The sequence below is a fragment of the Aotus nancymaae genome, unplaced genomic scaffold (assembly GCF_030222135.1).
Source record: "Aotus nancymaae isolate 86718 unplaced genomic scaffold, 86718_ANA_hifiasm-v0.15.2.pri h1tg000058l, whole genome shotgun sequence".
Classification (NCBI taxonomy): Eukaryota; Metazoa; Chordata; class Mammalia; order Primates; family Aotidae; genus Aotus; species Aotus nancymaae.
Genome location: NW_026988472.1, coordinates 13,305,251 through 13,331,138, shown reverse-complemented (window position 1 = coordinate 13,331,138; position 25,888 = coordinate 13,305,251). Strand labels below are relative to the sequence as shown.

The 25,888-nt window shown below is 39.6% G+C and overlaps 1 long non-coding RNA gene across 3 annotated transcripts in view; it reads right to left on the bottom strand.

Annotated features, from left to right (window-relative positions):
• The window catches only part of LOC105714251 (uncharacterized), a 99,489-nt gene that overhangs the window by 3,433 nt on the left and 70,168 nt on the right, over window positions 1-25,888 (bottom strand). For 2 of the 3 annotated variants that reach the window (XR_001106774.2, XR_010338156.1), the window contains exon 4: window positions 17,512-17,677. This is a non-coding gene — a long non-coding RNA (uncharacterized LOC105714251). Of the gene's footprint in view, window positions 1-17,511; window positions 17,678-17,806; window positions 18,801-25,888 lie in introns of those variants that run through there. The other variant, XR_001106773.3, reaches the window with a different exon arrangement.

The following is a 25,888-nucleotide window of genomic DNA, read 5'->3' as shown; positions in this document are numbered from 1 at the left end:
TGTGGTCTTCCTTGAATCTTCAAGTTCCCCTCTCCTCAGATGGACTGATGGAGGAGCAAATTTAGCTTCTGCACACTGCCTGACCAGCCCCAGCTCTCTGACAGGATGCTAAGGGGCCTTCCTAGATTCTTCTGGAAAGTTAACTGCATACTACTGGGGGCTGGCTCCCAGATCACTGACTCTGTGGTCTCAATCAGAAACACAAGACATCTTGCTCTTCAACCAGTTTGGAAATGTTATCTCCCTGTGAGAATATGTGCTCTTTGAGGGCAAGAATCAAGTACTATAATTTTGAGATTCTCCAGGTACCAGTATAGTACAATGGGTCATAGTCACCTTTTAGTAAATATTTGTCAAATAAATAAATTTGAGTGAAAAGACAGTAAAATGCCTGGCACCTATACTGATACATTTCAAAAAATAACAACACACACACACCCCGAGTGGGAGATTATCTTCATTCAGAGAAACTCTTGTGTTTCTTCATCCTTTAAACATTTCTTGCTTTCTCTCTTAGTTTTATGGTAGCTTTCTATAAGATTTGTGGGTGCTTATAAGATCATGGTATTTGTAAATGAGTGTATGTTCCTTTTAACAAAAGTATGGACTAGTGAAAGCACTGTCTTACAGTGTGTTTGTGTACAATCACAGGTTTGTAGCACAGAAAGGTCCTCAGGGAAATAAAATCTACTCCAGTAAAATGATAAAACGAAGACAAATGAACAGGTAATGGGGGAAGATGAGAAAGAGAACATTCATATATACAGTTTCTTTTGCTTATGCTGGTTAACTATACAGCAATCAAATGAGGCCTCTTCCAAAAACCATAGACGTCTATCAGAAGCTCAACCACATTAAGTACCCATTATTATGAGTTCTATATGACAGTATGTGGACTTCTAAAATTAGGTGGCTAATATAAATAGCTCACACCACAATGGAAGAGAAGGGAAGATGGTTAACAGATAAAGTATGAAGATTTGGAAGGACTGATAAAAATGATTTTTAAATGATGAAGGGCTAGATGCATTTCCCACAGATGCTGTCTGATGACCTATCAGCTACAACGCGCGCGTGCACGCGCGCACACACACACACACACACACGGACACACTTCAGCAAAGAGGAACAGGATAACAGAGAAAATGGGAACACTAAGATTTTTAAAGAAATAATGTTCTAAAATGTATTAAATGGAGGGGAAATAGGTATTTTCAAACTTCTAGATAATGAGGAAAAACCACAGTATAAAGACCTACAAGTCAAGTATTTGCTCCCAGAGTGGCTGCCCCATAGTGGATGTATGACCAGTTCTTCAACAGTTGTAAGGAAACCTCAAGTGTTTAGGTGGAAATAACGAGGCAAATTGTTGACAATAGCATCCTTCTACCCCTTCTTCTCTCCTTATCGGTGGCTGCTGGACTGTATTGTGCTGACAGTGGAAGGTTTTTGACAATGTACGGACAGTTCTATAGAGCAAAATAGAAGGATTTAGAGAAATGCCATCAACACAATTAAAAATCAGACTCAAAATTAGGATTCAAAACACCACAAAGAGGAAAGTGGCAAAAGATCAAGCACTAAGCTTACAGTTGAAGATGGTCTATAACATGACAGTATGGAATGTAAAAAGGAAGCAGGATAATGAAGAGGGAGCGCCACCGCAAGTGAGAAGGAGCCAGGAGGAGAGACGTCAGTCTATGCACCCAAAGAGAAAATGGACACAGAGAAGCTCAATGCCCAGACACTCATCAATGAGGCAGAAGCTTCATGAGCGCCCACTATTAACTAGGTAGAATAGTAAGTTTATCAGGTAGAGAAAGCCAGAAGGTGGGGAGGGAAGGATGCAGGAGGAGTATCTCTTGGGGGTTTAAAAAAAATGTTAGAAAAGGTGAGCATCCGGAGTCCATGACAAAGCGAAGATTATTCATAGGCCTGGGCAAAGTCAAGAGATGAAGGAAGGAAGTCTTTCTTCCTGTATGGGGTGGAGAGAGCAGCAGCAGCAAACTTTATCACTAGGTTATAAGGGGAAATAACAGAAACAAAACTGCTGTTTGTGTTGATGGTAAGTCACACAGGGGAAATCTGGTTCCTCTTTCTACGAGTGAATAAAGAGGTCAGGGGAGGTACTTGTCACTAAAGGATGATATAACCTTGAAAGGACTGGCTCAAGGAGGACAAAAGGATAAGAGAATGCTCTGTGTGTGTGTGTGTGTGTGTGTGTGTGTGTGTGTGTGTGTGTGTGTGTAGGGGGAACTTGGTGGAGTGTGAATGGCAATGTGCTATGGGAGTAAATTTTCACTCAAAAAGGAACAGCAAAACCCTCTCATACACAGAAACTGACAGGACATAAGGAGACGTCAGCTTATAACAAGAACATACTAGATGTAAATTGCCAATGCTGAAAGAGCAGTGAGCCTCAGAGCCAGAAGGAACTTTCCTAAGGCATCCAGCCCATGGATAGTCTAAATGTCCCATGTAGATGTGACAAGCCAGGAATGATCCCAATTTACCTAGCTCGAGAATTGCCTGATCATCTTCCTGACTCAGTGTCCCTAACCTCATATTCATCATCTTGCTTCCCAGTTCTAGCTGGTAAGTAACAGCATTGAGCCCGTTCAATTTTCTCACAAATAGTCTATTCATTCTGACATTATCTCTCCACTAAGTCCTACTCTAGTTATCAAACTTTCTGTGGTCTGGAGAAAAAACAAATCCCTAATATGGTCATTCTTTTCATGCTGAAAGATCAAACTCATCCTATTACTGAGATCAGTAATAGTAAATGCAACCCTGACTCCGACAGCTGCCCTTGTGAAAGCCAGAAAGGATCACGGAATTAGGAGTGGAGTAAATTAGAGGATTTGATGAAAAACAAAACAAGAAAAACAGGGCTTGTCTTGACTGTCATACTGAGTCAAAATTTCATACTCTTTGCATTCCCATATGATTATATTCTCTGATTTTCTTAAATTAAAATACATTAGAGTTAGAAACTGGAACTCTCAAGCTGCAGTCAAGAAAACATGAAAAAACACATGAATGAAAAAAGGGGGAAAAAAAACCAAAAGAAATGCCAGTGGAGACAGACAGAAAACTCTCATTTTACCCATATATCAAATAGGTTAAAAATATTTTTTTCTAAACTGTGTTAGAGGGCTAGTGAAGACAGAAGGCCACGGAAAGTGACAAAGAATGAGGAGGAGAGACGTGCAGACAACACAACCAAGTAGAAAAGGAGGATGCCAGGCATAGGCCCATCTTGTTAGCTAAGTTAACCCCAATGGCATCCGCCTCTAAGCTCTGTTTGGTGAGTCTCTGGGACCCAACTAGTGATGGTTTACTGTCCTTTAAAGAAGAATTTAAAATAATCCAGTACATAAGATTTCCTATTGTGCAACTTTCTAGCTCTGAAGGAAGTTATAGGGCAACTGATGGAATTAAACTGCTGTGTTTCCCTGTTGGGTTTGCAAAACCACTCAGTACTCTGTCATCCAGTAACCCAGGAACAAAGAGCACAATCACACAGTAACATCAACACCCACTGGGTACACAGAGCTGCCCACTTTCCATGACTCTCCCACGTGTAAGGGTCAAAGACTCTTTGACCCTTACAACAAACTTGGGAAGCTGGTGGCTGTGTTATTACCCATTTAGAAGTGGGGAAACAGAGGATTAGAGGGAGTTTTTGTCTTGAACATCTCATATTTTTAAAAAAGGGCCGCTAATAACTACCTGACGAACTGGTGAGCGAAGAGTCTTCGCCAAACACTCAAGTTTGAGGAAGAAGCAAAATATAGTCATTAGAATGGCGATTTCTGAGCAAGAAGATGGGGACTCTGTATTCCTGGCCAAGTAGCTTGGCTTCTCTAGGTCTCAGTTTGTTGCCAAAGCAAATCAGGATAATACTGACCCTACCTGTAATAATACCATTGAAAGGATTTCACAGAATGAGGTTTATGAAAGTACTTTATACTTAACAATTCTGTATCATATACCTGAAATTTGCTTAGACAGAAAATCTGAAACGTTCTTACCACAAAAGATAACTATGTGAGGCGATGCATATGCTAATTAGCTTGTGGTGATAATCTCACAATGTATACATACACCAAAACATCATATTTTACACTGTGAACATATACAATGTCAACTATACCTCAATACAGCTAAATTTTCATGCACTCTGTAAGATTAATTTCTCTAACAATGATAAAATCTGAAAGTGGGGATTTTCATGTCTTATCTCTGCAATCTGAACACAGCAGCTTCGGATGTCTCAGCCACATTGCACGGTAGACTGCTACAGCAGTTTTGTTTAAGTGCTAATGCTTAGAAGTCAGGCAGGCAGCTGGAACCACCATGCTGGAAAAGATACTTCTTGAACCACTTGTTCAAATGCCTTGTAAACAAAAGGGACTAAAGAGATCCCATTTATTATGTGTACTGTTTAACTCTGGTTTCTCATCTGTACTAGAAGGCTGTATTTCTGTCTTCAAACCATTAAAACTCTTAACAGGTTTCCCCGCCCCTACCCCAAGAAATGCTGATTTTGCCAAATAAGGGCATTTTAAAGCCTTCCATTTACTATAACAATTATTTCTTAAGTTTTTTTTAAGAATTAAGGAATAACTGACATATGATTAACTGCATATACTTTAATTGTACAATTTTACACGTTTTGACATACATACACCCATGAAACCATAAACACAAGACAGTGAAATTATCCACCAGACCGAAAGTTTTCTCATGCCTTTTTGTAACCCCTCTTTCTTTTGCACCTCAATCTCCCCCACCCCAGGTAACCACTGATCTGCTTTCACATTTTCCAGAATTTTGTATACATGGAATCGCACAATATGACTCTCATGGGTTAGGGTCATCCATGTTATTGAAGGTATCCATAGTTGATTCCTTTTTATTATTGAGTGTTATCCATCATACGGATGCACAAGTTGTTTATCCAGTTACCTGCTGACAGACATTAGAGGATTGTTTCCAGCTTATAGCTATTACTAATAAAACTACTAGGCATATTCATGTAAAAGTCTTCAGGTGAACACAGGCTTTCTTTTCTCTTGGAATGAAACAGCTGAATTATATGATAGGTGTATGTTTGACATGTTTATACCATTTTACATGTGAGTTCTAAATTCTACACATCCTCACCGACGGTTGGCATAGCCAACTTTTTAAAGGTTAGCCATTGAGATGGGTGTGTAGCAGTATCTTGTTGTGGTTTTGACTTGTGTTTTTTTCTTGTGCTTACCTGCCATTTGTGTATCTTCCGTGGTGAACTGTCTGTCCAAATGGTTTACACATTTTTATGTTTTGATTTTGTATTATTGAAAGTGCCATCAGTTTTAATGAGTGGAGCAAGACTGATAAATGAGAACTGCAACAAAATTTTACAATTCGTGATACCCAAGAGGGTAAAAAACCCACACAGATTATTTTCCAAAATTTGTGTGGAGCTAAAATATTCTCCAAATGTTATGAAAATCTTAAACTTATTTTAAAGCTTGAAAAGCATTTAATGATATTTTATCAGGATTGCTGCTAAGTCTGCACAGGTTCAGACTATTAGTAAACCAAACGATCATATTTGGATGTACTTTATCGGCACCTAAACTATCTTAACTACTCCTTCGTGCATTGGCTCAATTACCCAAGTGTCTATACCCCTAAGCCACATTTCACACTTTGTACTAATTATACTCTAATCCCATAGATTCCATTTTACTAATTATTTCTTATGTCAAATTTGTGCCCACATTCAAAAGGTGATGAAAGCCAAAACCTCTATCGCATTTTTGTGTCAGCAGCAACAGACAAAATGTGATCTACAAGAATGAAGATGAATTCTCCTTTCCGATGCGTAGAGAAGGCTAGATTTGGGGGCACCTACAGGCTTTGAGGAAAAGCAGGCCCATTCTGTTGTATAGAGCCATTGGTTCATAGCTCAATTGTTACAGTTGATGTGGGTTTCCTTTTAGATGTCTGGAAAATGACTCTGCTGACCACATCCACATTCTGAAATACTTTTTGAGAACTTGTAACCAAACTGCAGGAACTGACTCATTTTGCAGGGCCCAGCCACCACACAATTGTTCCAGAACAGACTCAAGTCACAGGGAAAAATATGAAGGTCTTAGAAGACAGGCAGCAAGTTGTCTATTTATATGGCGGGGCAAAAGGGGGAAATCCCGGAGCACATGGGGCAAAAGGGCTCAAACCCTGGAAAATCAAGACCGTGACCAATCTTAGACGAAGGACCAAATAGAACTCACCACTTTAGGGACAACACATATGTCTTCCTCAAAACAAGAGGTCAGAGGCTGGTAGAAAAGGAAACTTAATGTCTATCTCTTAGACATTAATCTACACTTAGAAAGCAGATTCAGTAGAGAAATGGATGCAGAAGACTTGGGGAAGATGTCTTGAAACCTGAATTCCTCGTCCTCCCAGCTCCTCTGAGAAGGGATGCTCATTAAGTCAGGAGCATGCCCCTTGTCTCACAAGAGATAAGCCAGAAGGGACCTCGTGTCCAGGATGCTAGGAAGAAATGAGGCTGACAATTGAGCTTAGGACCAGAAATTCTCTGGCTCCCTTGGGGCTTCCCTATATCCTCTCCTGGTCATTTTTACATATTTCTCTCTCAATTCCCAATGTGGCTCACCCAAGGAGGTCAATTCCCCCATGATGTCCCAAATTTTTCTCCCTCTCTCAATGCAGAGTTCTTACCTAAGCGGAGCATGAAAAGGAGCAAACTAAGCTCTCCTCCACACAACACTCTATGTTCCCAAATTACTCATTTCTCTACCCCACAAGTGAAACTGATTTAGTCAGTCAGTTTCAGCCAAAGGTGGTGAGGAAATCCGGTCTTGCTGAACTAAACTATAAATGACAAAACCAATAACTATTTTCTGTCGGTGGGTCCCTTGCTAAAAGAATATGAGGGTTAGCCCAACCCAAAGGTGTGACTAACTAATAAAGTCAGGCTATGTGGTAAGAATTAGGTATAAAGTCTCAGGCAGTATTTCAGATAAGATAAACCTGGATGACACCTATAAAAGGCTATCGAGTCCCTTTCTACACCCTGTATGTTGTCGGTATAATTATATATACCTTTTATGTCTGTTCTCACCCATGCAATGTCTCTTAACATGTAAACTCCCAGATGACAGAACTTGCCCATTTCCTTATACAAAAGGTGGCGCGTTTAGTATCAGAGTATTATAGTGAAGTAATGACAGGGCTTCAACTGATTTATGGCAATCACTCTACCTTTAAGAAATTACACAAATGTTTTTAACCCAACTTTAAAAAAGAAAAGATACATAAAACAATTTTACCCTTCCCACCTGGCCAATTGCCTTCATTTCTCCCTGCTCTCTTTGTACCTCCAATTGTAAAATAAGTGCTGTATAACAAGACTTTCTAACCTGTACCAAACAGTTAAGTTTTCATACAGAATTTTAAGAGGGAGCTTATCATCTGACTGAACATACAACTAAGAATTATTTTTAAATGAAGCATTTTAAACATGGACTTAAAATCCCTTCAGTTAAAAATTCTAAACTGCTTGTTACTAACTGCAAAAATCAGCAAAGACGTGCCCTAGGGAAAATGAGATTTTGATAAATTTTAATCAAAGCAAAACATTCCACAGCTAGACGTTCAGGTACCCCACATCTCTCTGAGGAGTAGCTGTGATAGGAAGAATTGCCCACTTTGGGCTTTTTAGCTGTGGTTGTGCTTCAAATAGTTCGACTTTATCTATCTTTACTAAGGTTTTCATAGCATAATAATTTAAGTTACAGAAGTAGCATTTTACTGCACACGATTTGTAAACACTCCAGTTATGAGGCACAAGGGGCTCGACTCTCCAGGATCTCTACAATAAATCACCTAGACTCTCAGAATGCTGTCTTCACTCTCTCTAGTTATCACTTCCTACCTCCCTACAGCTTCTTACTGTGGGCAACAAAGTCCTACCTGATCTGCCACGATGTGTCTCTTGGACACGCAAAGCCTGCTCCCATCTCTACTGCAGTTACTGCTCTATTTTCTCTGCCTGGAATCCTCTTCCTCCAGACACTCCCACAGCTGGCTCCTCACTGGCCTCACCAAATCAAAGAGGCCTTCCCATGTTACTCTGGTTCACGTCGCTCTACCCGACCCCCAGGTACTCTGTCTGACACAGCTTTATTTTTCTCTGCAGTGTTTACTAACACCTGCTCTGTACTTATGAGTTCCATCACCGTCAGCCAACCCCCCTCCATGTGAGTAGGGACCTGATTCACTGCTGTATTCTCAGATCTGGAACTCTGTTTGGCACATGGTAGATGTGCAATATATTCTTGTAAAATGTACATTTCCCATGTGGTATCTTTGTCTGTTGTTCTGCTATAAGCGTTATGAAATCTAGTTGGCACCTGAAACCATTTTTGTTAACACCTCACCAAAACTCCAAATGTATCATAGGCCAAGTGGACGAGAGCTGTAGGGAAGTGATCATCCCCCCAGCAGTAAAAAAGAAAGCAGGAGAAGCAACAGTTTCTCTATAATCTCCCTGCTACCCATGCATAGAAAATAAGGGAAGATCTTCTGGAGTATGGATGTCAAACGGAATGGGGAAAAAGATAGATATTCACTGTTATTATCAACCTAACTTGTTCTGAGGAGTCCTTATTTGCTTTAACATAGAAGAGCCTTGAAATGCTGAGACATCCTTTTAGAGTGTGGGTAACTTTGGTTTTGTTTTTAAACCTACTTTAACATTTTCTTCCACTGGGCCTATGTACCTACTAATAATGTAGACTTCACATTTCATGCTGAAAGACAAAGCATTTTCACTGCCTTTGCTGGTATGGTCAAACTTGTTTCAGAAAATACACAGGTAGAGTTTGCGCCACTGAAGAGAACTTGAACAGTGCTGTCCTTCGGAAACTATAGGAAGTGATAGCAAGGTTTAAATAACAAGTAAAGATAATGGCTCTGTCTTCAGGAAGCGTATTCCTAACTGCATCATGGAGACGAGTAATATTTCTTGAAAGAATCATAGTATAAATTCCAAAAGTCCTCCCCTACCTTCAATCCTCATTTTCCATATATTTACTTAGAGATATTTTGAAAAAGTTGTAATGAGTTTGATTGAGTGCATAGCAATACGTCTTACCTTTAAATTAATTTAAATTCTACTTTAAATTATCTTTAAAGACATCTTTGTGATGGCCTTTGTCTCTTGATGTTTTTTTTAGGGTAGTTAAGTGAAGCAGTAGGAGTAGAGAAAGAACAAAGCAATCTGTAAGTGGTTGTGATCATTAATTGTAAACACCACTGCACTTAATATTCTTTAAACAAGGAAATTATTTGAAAGCATGGGCGCTCTTAGATCATATTTACTGATACGTTGCCTACTTACTACGGACCCTTCTTCCACCAATATTAAAAAGAAAGAAAAACCATTTCTCTGCATTGTTGTTCCCTCACAAGCATTTTCTCCTCTCACTTTAAAGAAAGAAACCTGGCTCCCAAAGGAAGATGCTTTAAGACCTTCATGAGTGTTGTGAGTGTCTGTCTGTGAAATATACATTGTCTCAAAAGGGGCAAACAATCAGATCAAAGATGTAGTCACTGAGGTGAAAGGAACACAGAGTGAGTTTAGAGCCACTCCTCTCCCATCCTTTCTTTCGCCTATTTGCAGGTAGGTATTGAATGACTTATGTGATAATATGGACAAATGAAGGAACGAACAAACAAATGAAAGAATGAAGGCAGGCCCGATTAAGAAATCCTCCTACGAGCAGGCTCAGTCCAAGGCCAGGGAATTTTTCATGAGATTTCCAAGCACTCTGAACCCACAGCCTAGGGTAACTTACTCTCATCTTCTAAGTCAAAATTTCAATCTACATCTGAAAGAGGAAATTCTCAATGTGAAACCTCCTTCCCATATTCTGAAAATTAAGTCCACACCCAAATACAAGGTTTTATGCACACAGATAGCTTCTTGTACTTCTTTACCTACAAGTTTTACCCCCTCCTCCAAAAAACATCCAGAACTAGATGGAGATAAAGAAGAAAAATATTAGTAAACTACAGATTCTTACTCATTTCATTTTGCTATGGATTAATTCTATACCAGCAAGAAAGAATTTCCAGAAAGCTTGATGTAAGTGCATCCTTAGGACCCAAATGCTAACATACTTCTCCCTCCCACCCTCACTTTCAAGTGAAAACATTAGAGAAAAAAATAGGGGAAGTTACATGAGTAAACTTGTTAGTATATGAGATTAACTGAAAACAAGGAATTCCCCTCCTGGACTGCCGTGGCCTAATTAAAACTCATAAAACACAAATGACTAAGACTGTTCCTGTTGATTTGTGAAATAAAAAGCAGAAAAAGTTAATTTTGTATTTCAATATTGAGAGCGGTAGGCCTCGAAGACGTGACACTTTGCAGAATAGAAATGAGAAGACCATTTCTGAGACTTTCAGGATCAGTCAACTTCTATTCTGCTCTCCTACCAGAAGTACATGTACTTACCATCTGTACTGGCAACAGCCTATTTCGATTTAGATTCTGGTTCCATAACAGATAAGTGGCCCTAAGTAAGCTTCTTTACCTCTCTGTGCCTCCGTGTGCTCATCTATGAAATGGGCATGATAACTGCCAGGCAGGTCTCGAACTCCTGACCTTGTGATCCGCCCGCCTCAGCCTCCCAAAGTGCTGGGATTACAGGCATAAGCCAGCGCGCCCGGCCTGATCTACAGGCTTTAGGACTAAACTGAAAAGTCTCTTCCTGAAAGTGTGTTAAGCACCATTACTCCAAGTTCCACAGCATGTGCTTTATATGTGTTATCTGGGGCTTGCTTAGGGAAATAGACGGAGTAGCTTACTCAGGTAGCAAGGGGCAAAGGGAGTTTAAGGCAGAAATCTACTTATTTCCAAAGCCTGGGCCTCTTAGGGAGTAAACTACTTCAATGGATGCTGACAATGTGCACCCTCTTGGGGTCTTGGGTACCACTTTCATGGACTAACTCTCTCTGGAAAATGTCTGAAGGTTTTAAGATTTTTTTTAGGTCATTGAAACTCTGAAAGTTCCCTGTAAAGTTTTGCTGCGTGTGTGCAGACTTACTGTTTCTCTCAACTTTAAGGACTCTAGTCTCACTTCAGATACATTACACAAATTCTAATCAAGAAAAACAAAATCAAGGGATTTTCACTTTTAAAAATCTTTCTTCTCTCTCCTTTTAGGAAATGCAGAAAAACTAAGCTTTCTTCCAATACCAACACCAACAACGGACTTTCAATACAGTAAGCACATTAGGGGAATTAAACTCTTCCATGGCAGAAAGAGGAGATAATTTCAAATAAAACCTTAGCCTACTCTTCATAGTCAATAACTCCATCCTCTACCTTAAAGAAAATAGTTATATACTATGTTTTTAAAAAGCAAGTTATTACTTTATTAGATTAACCATTTAAAAGAAAGTAACTAGAACTATTTTGTGATAAAATATAGCTAAGAAAACGAAATGTCTCAATCATTACACTGACTTATAAAAGCATACTAAATTCAACTTTAATATGTATCTAATTCATTCCTTTAAGAATTAGTCTAGGTCAGGCACAGTGGCTCACACCTGTAATCCTAGCACTTTGGAAGGCCGAGGTGGGCGGATCACGAGGTCAAGAGTTCGAGACCAGCCTGGCCAACATAGTGAAACCCCATCTCTACTTTAAACAAACAAACAAAAATTAGCCAGACGTGGCAGTGTGCGCTTGTAATCCCAGCTGCTAGGGAGGTTGAGGCAGGAGAATCGTGTGAACCCGAGAGGTGGAGGTTTCAGTGAGCCAAGATAGCACCATTGCACTCCAGCCCCGGCAACAGTGCAAGTCTCCGTCTCAAAAAAAAGAAAAAGAAAAAAGAAAAAAGAAAAAGAAAAGAAAAGAAATCAGTCCAAAGAAAAAAAGTCAACTAAAATGATGCATTTACATAACCACATTGTTTATAGTTAATAATATATGTGGGTTTTTTTAACTTTATGTTTTAGATTATCCTAAGTATGTTGGAAAGAATAAACCAGAATAAATATGGGGTTGAAAAACAATAGGTTATAGTTGAGGATTTTAAAAACTTGCTTCAGGAAATATCCAAGGTTAAATCTCTTACAGTCTTTAATGTGTAGAATAATTGTTTAAAACTGATTTATTTTTCAAATGAAAACAATAGGAAGTAGGTCAGTTTAAGAGGTCTTACCCCAAAAACATGTCATATACAGTTGTTACCCAGTTGTCTATCTAAATTCAAGGTAGTTCATAAAATGCAAGTGTTTACTTTGCATGTTCTCCTTACTAATTTAATCTTCTGGATTTGTTACCCAATGATTATATTCAAATTTGGCTCAATTCGCCCTCCTGAATGAAGACAGATCTACTCTCCAAATTCAGGCTGTATAATCAGTACAGCTTAAGAAAAACAAATATGATAACTAATAGTAAAAAAAGCTGGGCAAAAAACTCATTTACTTACAGCAGTCTGAGATTGATAGGAGGGAATGAGTTGGAAGGTGAACATCAAAAAGAAATTAAATCTAGGACCTTTAAATTTATTCAAAGAAAACAATACCGCTAGTGTCTAACTAAAAAATGACTAAATAAGTAAAACATACAGTATGTCAGATGAGAGAAGTGCTAAGAAAAATTAAGCAGGAATAAGGATAAAATTAAGCTGGGGGATAGAATGGGGAAGCTGCCATCCGTTTCAAATGATTTTTTTTTTAAATCCCCAGGAATATATAGAGATTTAAGGCACACCTTGTATACATTTGTTGGGAAGTACTGTTAAAGGCATCCTTTTGTGAATTCAAAGAGTCACGCAGCTAAACTTCCACGGGCTGCCTGATTTCTCCTGAGGGGCTTTCGCTGTGTCCCAATGTAGTTCCCAAGCCAGGGAGCTCACACCCTCAGGTGACCCATGCCCTCTTTATTGATTCCACACCTCCTGCTGGGTAAGGGGTTTAAGGAACGTCTACAAAAAGGTTTTTCTCACTGCTCAAGAAAACTTCCTTAGGGTTAAGGAAAGGGTTATTTCCTATGTCTCAATTTCAAGATGAAGAAGTCAGGCTGATTTACTGATGGAGATCACCCTGGGAAGTCTGTGAAGAGCGTTCAGACCCCTGGAATTCCTACACTCCCACCCAGGAGAACCTGTTATAAGCATTCCACCACAGTCCTGATTAATGACCACAGTGATGATATTATCAGCTTTTGATCCTAAGAGGCATAGGGTGACTAGGAATAAAGTAAATCACCCAAATACCGCCTCTGACTCAGTTAAGAAGTCCAGCGCCACGTCTCCAGTCCTCTCTTGTACCTGAATCAGGATCATCAAGAGCAGACAGCAGCTAGACTGCCTGCTTTCAAATCTTGGCTCCACTACTTCCTGCCTGTGTTACTTTGGGCAGATTGCTTCACCTCTCTGAGCATCAGTTTCCCCATGTAAAAATGAGGGTAACAAGCACATTGTGGCCATATACTGTTTCTGTGAGTTAAAGAAGTTAGTAAGTGTAAAGCATTTCCTACCAAAATGTGTGTACTAAGTACCTACTATGTGCCAGACACTGTTCTTAGATGCCAGTGATTCATTTAGAATGGTACCTGGCATATAATGAGCTCAATGTACGTCAGTAATTATGGGTCCACAAACGCTTGCCTGACACTCAGATTGATTATTATTATTATTTCATAAAGGGAATAGGTTGACTATTCAACACAGTATATAAAGCTCTAGGGGAGTCTGGAACTATACTCCATGATCAAACACATTAATACTTCTACAGTAAAACATACAAAGATTCATTCTGAGTGAGCTAAACAATGACTATCATTAGCTTCACATCGGTTCAGGTCAGGATTTGCTGCCAAATTTGTTACATGAAAATCTTTTGATTTTCAGAGCTTTTTGGATTATGGAAGAGATGGTGGGCATGTATTTATTAAGTAAGGGACTAACCCCACTGAAATCTTTTCCTTTCTAACTTCAAGAGGTTCTAGTGACCAAATAAATAGTTAAAAAACATTTAGGAGTAGGAAATAGGAAGACCTTCAGACATGGAAAATCAACAACTGCATAATTAAGCTATGTCAAATATTAAACAATCCCTTTCCTCAAATACAGTGCTCCATAAATTCTCCATCCACAATTTCCACAAACAGGTCTCAAACAATCTTTTTCTAAGTACTTTACAAAAGCTCTTTTTGAATTTACTATAAAATGCTTAAATTTTATCACTATTTTAATAGTACGACCTTGTTGTTCCCATAGAAAAAAGACAAAAGCGGCCGGGCGCGGTGGCTCAAGCCTGTAATCCCAGCACTTTGGGAGGCCGAGGCGGGTGGATCACGAGGTCAATAGATCGAGACCATCCTGGTCAACATTGTGAAACCCCGTCTCTACTAATACAAAAAAATTAGCTGGGCATGGTGGCGCGTGCCTGTAATCCCAGCTACTCAGGAGGCTGAGGCAGGAGAATTGCCTGAACCCAGGAGGCGGAGGTTGCGGTGAGCCGAGATCGCGCCATTGCACTCCAGCCTGGGTAACAAGAGCGAAACTCCGTCTCAAAAAAAAAAAAAAAAAAAAGAAAAAAGACAAAAGCTATTAAACGACAAATGAACAACTGGTTTAAAAACTTGTGCCTTAAAGAACACAGTATCCTCTGTAGTCTGCCCGGGGGAGATGAATAAATGTTATGCCAAAGTGGTAAACCATCCTGCTACCAAAGGAATTTTCTCCACATTGCATTTTAAGGAAATTCACAGCTCTTGAAGAGCTATACAATAACTGGTTCAAGATGTTCTCACTGCTGGTCAGTACTGGGTAAAGGATTTGCACAAACCCATAGAAGCCAATGTCTCCTGCCTCTTTATTGGGCCCATGTGTTGTTATTTATCGTCCCCAACTTTTCTGACCCCTTTCCATGTATTTTTTATTGAAGTATTGCTTTGTTCAAGACCTATGTTTACCACTCCCATGGCGATCCTGTACACAAAGCCAAGTTAGGAAGACATGAAATGAACGAAGATACTTATGTTGCTTCATGGTTTTTCCCCTTCTCATTATCCTCCTACTCAATGAGACTGTAGTGGGAGGTCTGAATGACATTTCCAAACCAAGAACTTAAAGCTACATTTCAACACCCAACTACTCAGTTGTCATAGGAACAACACTATGAGGCTTATCTGGGTTCTAACAAACAGCCACTTGTTTCGCTAGTGATTAAAACTTCCCCTTCAAATCAAATATATACACCCATACATACACAGACCTCAAAAGAAAAATTTAATTGGGTAAAACCATGTACTACACCAAAAACTTAAGAAACAAGCCCAAAGGAAAAGCATTTACGTTCCCAAACATGCACATTCAAATACTATTTACATATCCACAAAGACAAAGGCATATGCATGTCATTAGTATTTTTTAACAGGGTATACAAAAATGTGAAGACTCTCAGTGACCCCAGAGGAGAAATCAGAGCAAGCAACGTTATTCATTTTCGATGTACTTTTAAAGATCAATAAATTGAGAACAGAGAACAGCAAAGAGAATTGAAAACATGAAGTTCTCAGATAATTCTTATGGGATATACTTTCTAGCATTTACTGTTCCAACGTGCTTCTATCACATTTTGTCATTCAAAATTGGATGAGGAAAACCTTAAAATGAGAGGCTTTTTTCCAACAGGCACGGCAGTATTTATCCAGATTATTAAATCACCATGTTCTCCTCAAGTACTTACTTACATGAAATACAGAGTTGAAAACAGAAGCTAGCAGTTGAATATAAATTACCTGTAAATACCTTAATGCTCTGTTGCCATTTTTCTGTCTTCAAGACTCTAAAAACCTATAAATTTGTGTGCTTCAAGAAAACTAATGCCACATCTTAATTAAATCAAATTGACTTGTTATATTCACAGGTTTGGATCACCAATTTCCTGACTTATTGGAGGACCTGCCCTTAAGAGCCATGCTTATCTTGTCTGTCTATTTCTTTAAGAATAAATACTTATGCAAAAGTCTTGAGAGCTGCTAGTCTGAGAAAAACGATCTTAAAATGTATCCAAGTATACAAGAAGGGGAAAAAAACAATTAATATATCTCACTAGATTCATCTCCTTTCCCCACCCTCATCGCCCTCCACTGCTAAGAGAGAGAAATTTCAGCACTACTGTCCTGTTTTATTACACATTTTCCCTTTTGAGTTAAGGATTTTAAGATTTTGAAAGTAACGGAACAGGAACCAAAAGTCACAGAAGTAGATTCAATTTCCAATTTAGCTTAAAAAGAAAGTAAGAATTATTATTTTCTAAATTACCCCATTCTGTTAATAACAGTTACAATTATATATTCAAATTAATAAATGAAGATTACTAAAATTGCCTATATAATTGTTAGCATTTAAAAAACAAAAATTTTTTCCATCTGGTTCTATAAGTAGACATCACATGATTACTTCTATTGACCAATAAGAAACTGGCAAAATCAGGCAGTCACCCACCATTCTATTCTAATGTTCTTTTTCTTATTCTATTCAACTTTTTCGGTACATTCTTCAGAAACCAAATCAAGAAACTAGACATTCATGCCTAATATAAAATTGTTTTACCTTATACATCATGAACAAGAACCTGTTGTATATAACGCAGGTATTCAAAGCTTTATTGTCTTTTTCTAGAACAAACCCTGAAACATAGAGGCAGCTCAGATTCAAGATTAGAAAACGGAATTTAACATTTCAGGGAAAGAGAGACAGGCAGGCACACGCATACCAAACCAGTAAGAACTACTAATCACGATCTCTCAAAAAGTCATGAACTATATAGATAGAAATAACCACCCTTTGCTGTACTAATGTAATCAAGTAGAACAAACTTAAAATTCATGACACAAATGTAAAAAAAAAAAAAAAATCTACTGCCATTGTAGTCTACCCTTCCCAATCAGAAGGAGGTGTTTCCGATGCATTACTTGAACTTTCATTTTGTATAACTTTTATCTGTAAAGTTCTAACTAAATACTTGACATCCTAATGTAGAGGAAAGGAAAGGAGGGCAAGGAGACTAATTCTGAAAGCATCTCTTCAAATTTCATACATGCTACATCAGACTAAATGGAAATCTACATCCATGGAAAGTTAACGTCGCAACTCTACTAAACAGCCCATTCTGATTTTGTTTCTCCTCCACTAAACAAGAAAAAATAAAACAACCAAATCTAGCTGTACTACATATGTTTAGCTAAACTGATAGCACTCAGCTCATTTTTGTTAATTACCTGGCTGCTTCTCAGTCTCTATGCGGTATTCTCTGCTGCTCTTTAGACCTTTTCACTGTTTATGTGTTCTCTGTTCAACACCGTTGTTGGGGTCTGTGAACAACTTTTCAATTCCCACATGCACATATGATATCTATTAGGGAGCAATGCCACTTTTCACTTACCAATTCTGGATAAAGCAGTATTTCCTGGTGACAGAATGCTGCTGCTTCCGTTCACTAAAACTCCCTCTTCGCAGCTTGATAAATCTGATTATAAAACGTCTTTGTTCCAGATCACACGAGGCACTTTTCCTACAAAAGTTTTCTAAGAGTTATCTGCATTTCATTCCTGTGACAAAACAAATCAGAACAAGGCGGGTGGGGGGAACAGAGAATAAGTCCACACAAGTTCCTGGCAAAGATTTTAAGCTGCATTTTTCTGAGTTTAATCAGTAACCTATATTAAAGTGACAGTTACCAGTTCAGGAAGCCCAGAGTTGGATCAAGTCGGTCACAACCACTTTGAGTGTCTTCCACGGGTCTGCGGACCCCAAGAAAGCAGTCACTTAGTCAATCTATCACATGTGGCTGAATCACTGGTCAGACACCCCCCCGCTATCCAGCCTCCGTTGAGCAGCAGCCCAGGCAGGAGAGTGGCCAGACACTGGACCCAACAAGACCTCTTATAGGGACCCGCCAATTAGCTGCTGACCAATCGCAGCCAGCACCTAGTACCTAAGTCACATGACAGGGCAGTCCCTATGACTGCAGGATTTCTGAATTACTGGGGTTACACAAAGGACACTCATTCAGGAAAAGAGAAAAAAAAAAGTCATGAGCAGAAACAGAAAACGCCCAGGCTGCGACAGCTACGGCTTTAAAACAGGGAACACCCCAGTCTCACACAGACAGAGAAAGAGCCACAACCAAGCCAGGATGAAAATCAGAAGAATGTCTGGCACTTATTAAAGAATAATCCCAAAGTAGAGACTGAGTTTACAAACCCACTTCAGCTATAAATCTACTCCTCCTTTCCCCTTCCTCTGTAGTCTCCAACAATTTTACATTCTAAACTTTTTTATTTTCGAAAGCTCCAATAAGCCTCTGCAAAACCGCTGTAGGAAAATGTGTGAGACACATGCGCCTCTCTTCCCATCCCCTCAAAATACCCCTAAAGGAGATGCAAATTTGACATGAACAGATTCCTAAGTGAAACACATTTCTTTTCAAATAGTTAAATAGAGTGAAATTAAACATTGTCAGAACGGATTGGTACGGTAACTACCAAATCATCTCTCTCTCTCAATCATTTTAAGCTGTCCACATCAAGAATACTCTTGCTAAGTAAACAAGCCCACATAGTGAACTAGATATCATTTTATTTTTATCTGAATGCCCCCAATTTGTCTCTTAAACACCTTTTATGTCCTAGGGAGAAATTCAACTGTCAACACCCCTGCCATTTCTCTGACCTCCAAAAATGGTACTTACAAATATTCCTTGTTTGGATCTGTCAAATTCTTCTCCCCCTCCCCCAACATTTGGAGTCAAAATAGGGGCTCAGCCTCATCCTTCAAACCTAAAGGCCCTATTTTGATCAGGCTGCAACAGCTCCTTCTCCGAGGCAAGCCCAGAACACTGTGCCGCTTGCCATTCCCAATTTATGGAAGGAAGCGTATGTCAAACAAACCAGGTGATGACTCAGACTGCCTCCCCCAGCCACGTTCTCCCCAGAATGGGAGGGTAGTGTAAGTGGAGCCCATTTGGATGTGACTCAATTTTATTAAGACTGGTGGCTGTAGCTGAGCTGACAAGCTCACATTTTTTTAAAATAACTTATACATTTAGAGATTAGAATGCACATTCTAACTGGTTTCAAGAATTGAATCATGTAAACAGGAGAGTTGCAAGATTATTTTTAAGGTATGGCAACGCTCTGGCTCTATTCCCTAATAGTTTAAATTTCAGAATTGGGCACCGAAATTTTTACAATGGAGGCAACCAAACACTTGAATTCACATAAGAGTAACAAACGGGGTTTCTACACTTAGGTTTACTTGAGGTCTTTACCATGAGGAACTTGGACTCTTTCCATCTTGAGGATTCAAGTTTAAGTCTCTAAGTCTGGGGCCCGCGTGGCGGGTTCTTCAGGAAGTGGTTGGGAGCAAGAGAGCCCTGTTGCAGCTTTCACTTTTGCATTTACTGCAATTCACACTCCAAGCTGAGCTACTCAGACACAGCACACACGTAATACAATCACATTACCAAAAAACCTGTACAGTCCTTTAGTCTCGAACTGTCTAAAAGCTACTAAATAAAAACTTGAAAATAACCAGTGAAAACTCCGACATGCCCTAAAAGTCTTCCTCTTCAGTAAAAATCTTACTACCACGATGGGAGTGGCATTACATGGAGTAAATTGTTCCCAGGTATTACGTAGACAGGAAGAAAACAGTAATAAGAAGCGCAATTCCCCACATGAAAAATGAAGGCTTGGGCTGAGCAATTTAACTACAGTTATCTCTTTTCAGCATACTTCCTCTAACCTTGAGCAAATGGAGCAAAGTCAGCAACTGCTCTGACTAAAGCTTGGCATTTACTGTTGATTAAGCCTTGATGGATAACTAGTTTTACTGTAACATAGGAAATACATCCAACATTTGAAACATAGAAAAATGTTCAAATATCAAATTCTCAGATTGGTAGATGAGAACATAGAAAAGGTGTACACACTGAAATTATATGTAACAGTTAATTCAGGAGGTGATTATTCGCTTTATAAAAAGACTTCCTGCAGGGTTTCACTGCAATAAACACTACATTCAATTTACATACAGAATTGATTTTCAGAAATTAAAATCAAACAAAACTATTCAGAGTGCATTTCCAAAATTACACTTTTGAATTCTATTTTAACTATGTGTATGTATTTATACTTGGTTATTAAAACTTATTCATACTTCAACAGCAATGTGTTAAGTTATATTGGCTTAAAGACAGTTACCTTGCTAAGATACAGAACATAGAGTCTATTAATTATATGGCTTTCAATGAAATAAACACAGGCTATGAAAATAGAACGTCAATAAAATTGAACACATAAAACTCTGGCATCCAGAAGGACCTGTAACATCCTTTAAGAGTCTAGCTTCTGGAGTCAGACTTACTGGGGGGGGTCTGAACTCTGCTTCTGCTGTTCCTAGCTATGGCACCTGGATTAAAAAATTACTCAATCTTAAGTGCTGAGAACAGTGCCTGACAGAGAAATCTGGAGTCATACGTGTAAGGTTTGTTCTTGCCGAGTTTAAAACGAAGAAACTGAGGCCAGCACAAGAAGATCCAATGCGAAGGGTTTATTCACGCTCCTGGGTGAGGTTCTGCAGTCCAACAGGAAGGGCCGCAGAAGTCGCGCGAACTCCTCTCAGACATGGGGTTTTATAGGGAGTGGAGGCCTTTGATTGGTTGTGCCCAAGGTGAGTGGGGCCCAGATGGGACAAAATGGTGGGCGGGGAGTGGAGCCCGGATGGGACAAAATACTATCGGGTATCCGGGCTCCCGGTGAGGGAAGTGGGTGTGTCCGAGCTCCCGGCAAGGGGGGGAAGGTGTCAGTCCGCGCTCCCAGCGAGACAACCAGCCTTACAATACGCATCTCGGCCATTCCCTAAGTAACACTTCTGATAAAAAAAAAAAAATGATTCCATAACTTTTTTAAAAAAGAATCACTCGTAACTATTTTACTAATGTTGACAAACATGTAGCGAATCCATAATTTCCTCCCGAAGTTTCAGCAGTTGAAACACTCATCCAGTTTTACATCTGAGATCTGTTAGGGGTCTTTCCTGGTCAAACTTCCTGGAGCCTCCTAAGGCCAGTGCAGATTAGAGCTGGGACCAGTCAGAGAAGGAATTTAGAACTCCAATTCCAGTCTGCCCAGATGTGTCAGGATACTGGAAGTGTCAACAGCCAGGAAAAGAAGGTGAGGGGATCAGAGCTGGGGGCAACACTACAGCTCTGTTGGGGACAGAGCACTGCCCTTGACATTAACAAGGGCCCCTTACTCAGAGGCATGAAGAGGTGGGTACAGACCCAGAAAAAAAGTATACCGGAGAGTCACTGTTTATTTGCTCCACACGGCCATGACATAAAACCCTACCACAACTACCCTAGGAGAAACCCAGAGAGTTGGGTGGGGAACCTCAGTATGCATTCTCTTCTATGCTGTCTTTCATTAAGAAATTTCATATCTTAAAGGAGCAAACAGCACGCATTTCCAACTGAGAACTATATGAAGCTGTTTCAAGCACCCCACAATCCGCTCAGTAACAAAAGCTAATCGTTTCCAGTCAGCACATAATGTATTTGAAGAATAATAAAAAGGACAGCAAGCAGACAGCGCTGAGGTGCAGGCAAGCTTTATAAATATGGAATTCCTCAAATATGGTACTCGGCACTAGTTGGGGGGTGCGGAATGGGGGTGAGGAGTAGTTGTTCTGCGTTTTGTTTGAGGGCGAGCAACTGCTCCAGCTTGTCTTTACCCAGGCAATGTTTTGGAGACAGATGGTAACATAATGGGGGGAAAGCCAGAAAAATCAAGAGAGGGTGGTTGGGATTACAAATGAGTGACGGGGGAAGGATCCATTCTGTTCCCCTCCATGTCGCAGGCTGGTTTGAAGATGCACACAGACCTGATTCAACAGTTCAGTTCAAGGCTGGTTTGGAGCTCCCAGCACGGAGCTTCCTGTCCACCGCCACTCCTGTCCCAAGTAAGTTAAAAAATACCAAATGACCCAACCGTGTCAGACTCCCAAAAAACAAAGCTACAAGTCGGGAGAGTCAAACAGCTTGGGTTCTAATACTGTCTGAGGCTATTACCTGTGGGGACTTAGAAGAGTTCCTTCATTTCTCTAAGGCTTTTACTTCATCTGAAGAATGGGAATAGAAGAAAAAAATACAAGCAAGGAACAGAGATTGCTGCCTCAATAATGTCTGCTGCCACCATCAGCTCTGCAAAGGTGAGCTGTCACCTCCAGTACTAATCTGACAATTCCTCAGGAGAGAAACAAAAAATAATCTTGTGGCTGAGTGCAGTGGCTCACACCTATAATCCCAACACTTTGGGAAGCCGAGGCGAGAGGATTGCTTGGAGTTTGAGAACAGCCTGGGCAACATATTGAGATCTCATCTCTACAAAAACTAAAAACTAAAAAAAAAAAAAAAAAAAAAAAAAAAAAAACTGGCCAGGCATAGTGATGTGTGCCTGTAGTCTCGGTTGCTCTGGAAGCTGAGATGGGAAGATCACTTGGGCCTAAGAGTTCAAAACTGCAGTGAGCCATGGTCGTGCCACTGCACTCCAGCCTGGGCAACAGAACAAGACACTGTCACAAAAAAAGAAAAACGAAAACAAACAAACAAATAAAAACCTCCAGCTGCCAAGCCACACGTTCATTTGAAGGCAAACCTATGTTTTGCAACGATCGAAAATCTTTCGATTGCTTCTATATTCACTTTTCGATTCTAGCAAAGTATCCTACTTTGAAAACAAGATTCTTTCTTTCTGTATACATTATATGTAAGATCCACAATATCAGAGATTTTTCATAGAAACCTACCTCCGCGGCTATGTGTACGCCTCTACAGGCATGCGTACAAGCTAAATCTTGTCTTATATAAGAGAATCTGAACATTTCTTTATGAGGGCTGGCCTGTGTTTCAAGCTTCTCATGTTATATAAGGAGCCACTTTGCCTGTCTTCCTGCAGTGATTTCAGATCTAAGCAGTATACTTCGCTCAGAAAAGTTTTTATTAGTTGTCTTCTTTCCCCACCCATTTTAAAGAACAAACTGACTCAGTTTTTTGATGGCAACGCCACTGGGTGGGAGTGATATGGGAGTGGGCAGGGTGGGAGAAAGGGAGGATGAGGAGGAGGAGGAGGTGGTTGGAGCCAAGAGCTGAATCACAGCCATGTGAGTAATCCTAGGCTTTTTTTTTTCTTCCTAAGGGTATGAATCAAATTAAGCTTATTTTGCTGTGGGTGAAGGAAGAGGAATATAATAGCGTGAATCAGAGCAATTAGCAAATATGCGGCACTCACTAAAAATTAATTCCAATCACTACTTTTTTCACGTCTGCCTGAAGATGCCAGAGAGCTTTTGTTATTAATCAATACAATCCTTGACAACAATTCTTCAGACTTTGAACTCAATTATCACCCTCTTCCCTTTAAAAATTTCCTTTTACACATGAATTTCAGAAACAGGAATCCTTTCGGAGCTTCTGTGAGATAATCTTTGGCCCTTGGAGGTAAGTGTGAAAACAGCATGGATAATGCTGGGTAGAGACCAGGTTATACACTATCTGGCCATGAGCACTGGAAGCAAAATACTGAATTTATAAAAACAATTGCTCAGAAAATGAGTTCAACCTCTCAAGAGCATTCCAATGGGAATGCTGCATGCAACAACACACCCTCAGGGAAAAGTGGGCATTCCTTTCATAATAGTTGGCAGTGAGAATGAAGTTGTCATACGAAACTTTTGAATTGCCTTAGGGTGAAATAAGCAGATCTTCATCAATGTAAGAATTTGCTAAGAGTAATATTAAGAAAAAGATGGATCAAAACATTTAAAATCTGTTTTTCTGAATTTACATAGTTCTTACTAGGGGTAAAATGGCTAAGGAGGAAGGCTTGAACAAATAAAATACTATTTTAACAGAGCCTATGCATTAGGAAGTCAAGAGGGCATATTTGGACTCTACTGAGATTTTGTTACATTTTTTACTACATATATGAGCTAAAATATATTGTCTGCTTAGTTACCTACCGTGATTTTTTCTCTTATTCAATATAGGTATGGATATTCTTTAGGTAAGCAAATGTTCTTTATGAATTAGTACCCTTACAGAACATTCTACACCAAGGAGCTCAAAGAATAGTCTTTTTCATATTGTCGGGTTTTCCAAAGTTCATATATATGTATACAACACAGTTTTTTGTGCTAATATCTTTACTGAGGTCTCCAAATAAATTATTTCAAGACCACTCTGAATAAGCCAAGGCTTTTACTTCTCTATTTCTATGTGTTCCTCGATTTGGAAATTTTAATCTGTAATGATGAGCTCTTTAGGGGTGTTAATTTGTATGCCCAAGTTTGCATATTCCAAAGTCTGCCTATGGAACATTAACATTTTGGAGACCTTAGTCAACATATATTTACATAATCTACAAAGATAGATCAATATTGAGTTCATATAAAATGGGCCAGATCTGTTTTCAGACCAGGTGACTTGGCTACCTCTACCTTCCAGCCCTCAGGTTCTCTACCACACCACCTAAGCCAAGTTAATGGTATTGCAGTGTTTCACTTTCTACCTTTCAAGTCAGCATTCTCTCAACTTAGAATCTCTAACTTCCTATAAAATAGAAATAATACTCCCAAGCCCAATTTTGTCACATCCTGACCTGCATCTACTGCAAGAGTCTGGAAGTTTCCAGAAATTTCCAGTTCATATTTTAGTTCTCTCTCTCTCTCTCTTTTTTTTTTTAGTATTTCAAATAACAATTGCAGGGGAAAATTCTCAGAGTTCCAACCCTCTGAAGAAGAGAGTCCTTGGGCACTCTGTGCGGGTTTTATCTGTTCCCAAAATGCCAGATGTTTGAGGCTGAAGGTCAGGGGCAAGGGGCAGGGGTTGCCATTCTGATATTTTATGTGGGGAGAATCAGAATTTTCAAAGGCATCATTGATGCTGAGTATAAATGAATTTAAGACTGTTTGTTCCCAGCATACTCACTAATTATGCTGACATGACCTGGTTCTCATCTAGTGATAAGAGAAAAGGATAAAAAACAGCAGCAAAGACAACTTGAAGGCCAGGCATTTGAGCAAGGGCAATGATGGAAATGAGATAGAAGTGGAGGACAACGGTGGAGGTGGTGGTCTTAGCTGAGAGGTGATGAAGTTACAGAGTCAGGAGAAGCAGAAAACAACAGGTGAGTATTGGACCCAGGAGAGAGGGGTATCAGGGCCCCTCACAACGCAGACGATACCCTAGAAGTCCGGTTTCAAGGCACAGAAGACAGTACAGGGTGTCCAGCAGTGCAAGTGAAAGAACAAGTAATAGAAATAGGAAAAAGAAACAGGCTAAGGAAGGTACTACCCTTGTTTGAAGAATATAATTTTAATAATGAGCTTCAGTTTCCAATCTTGTACCAAATACCTTCTGTCATATTTTTTGTATAATGTACCTCCTCTCAGCTCACCCCCTCATTTACCAGCATTATCCTCTCTTTAGGATGTGGCCAAGCTATCAAAACATTGCAGCCTGTGGAGCCCTATCAAGTAGGAGGGAAGTCAGGAGTGGGTGGCTAAAACCACTGCAAGATTTGAGAATGTAGATGTATTTAACTGGAAGGAGAAAAGGAAAGCACAGAGGTACTTGTACTTGTCTGTTTTCTGATTTGTGGGTAAGAAAACTCAATCATGTAGAAACTGGATGGAGGTCTTAAGCAGAGAAGGACCTTAAGAAGAACTGCGACAGTAACCTGGCTGGGTCTTTAAAGGGG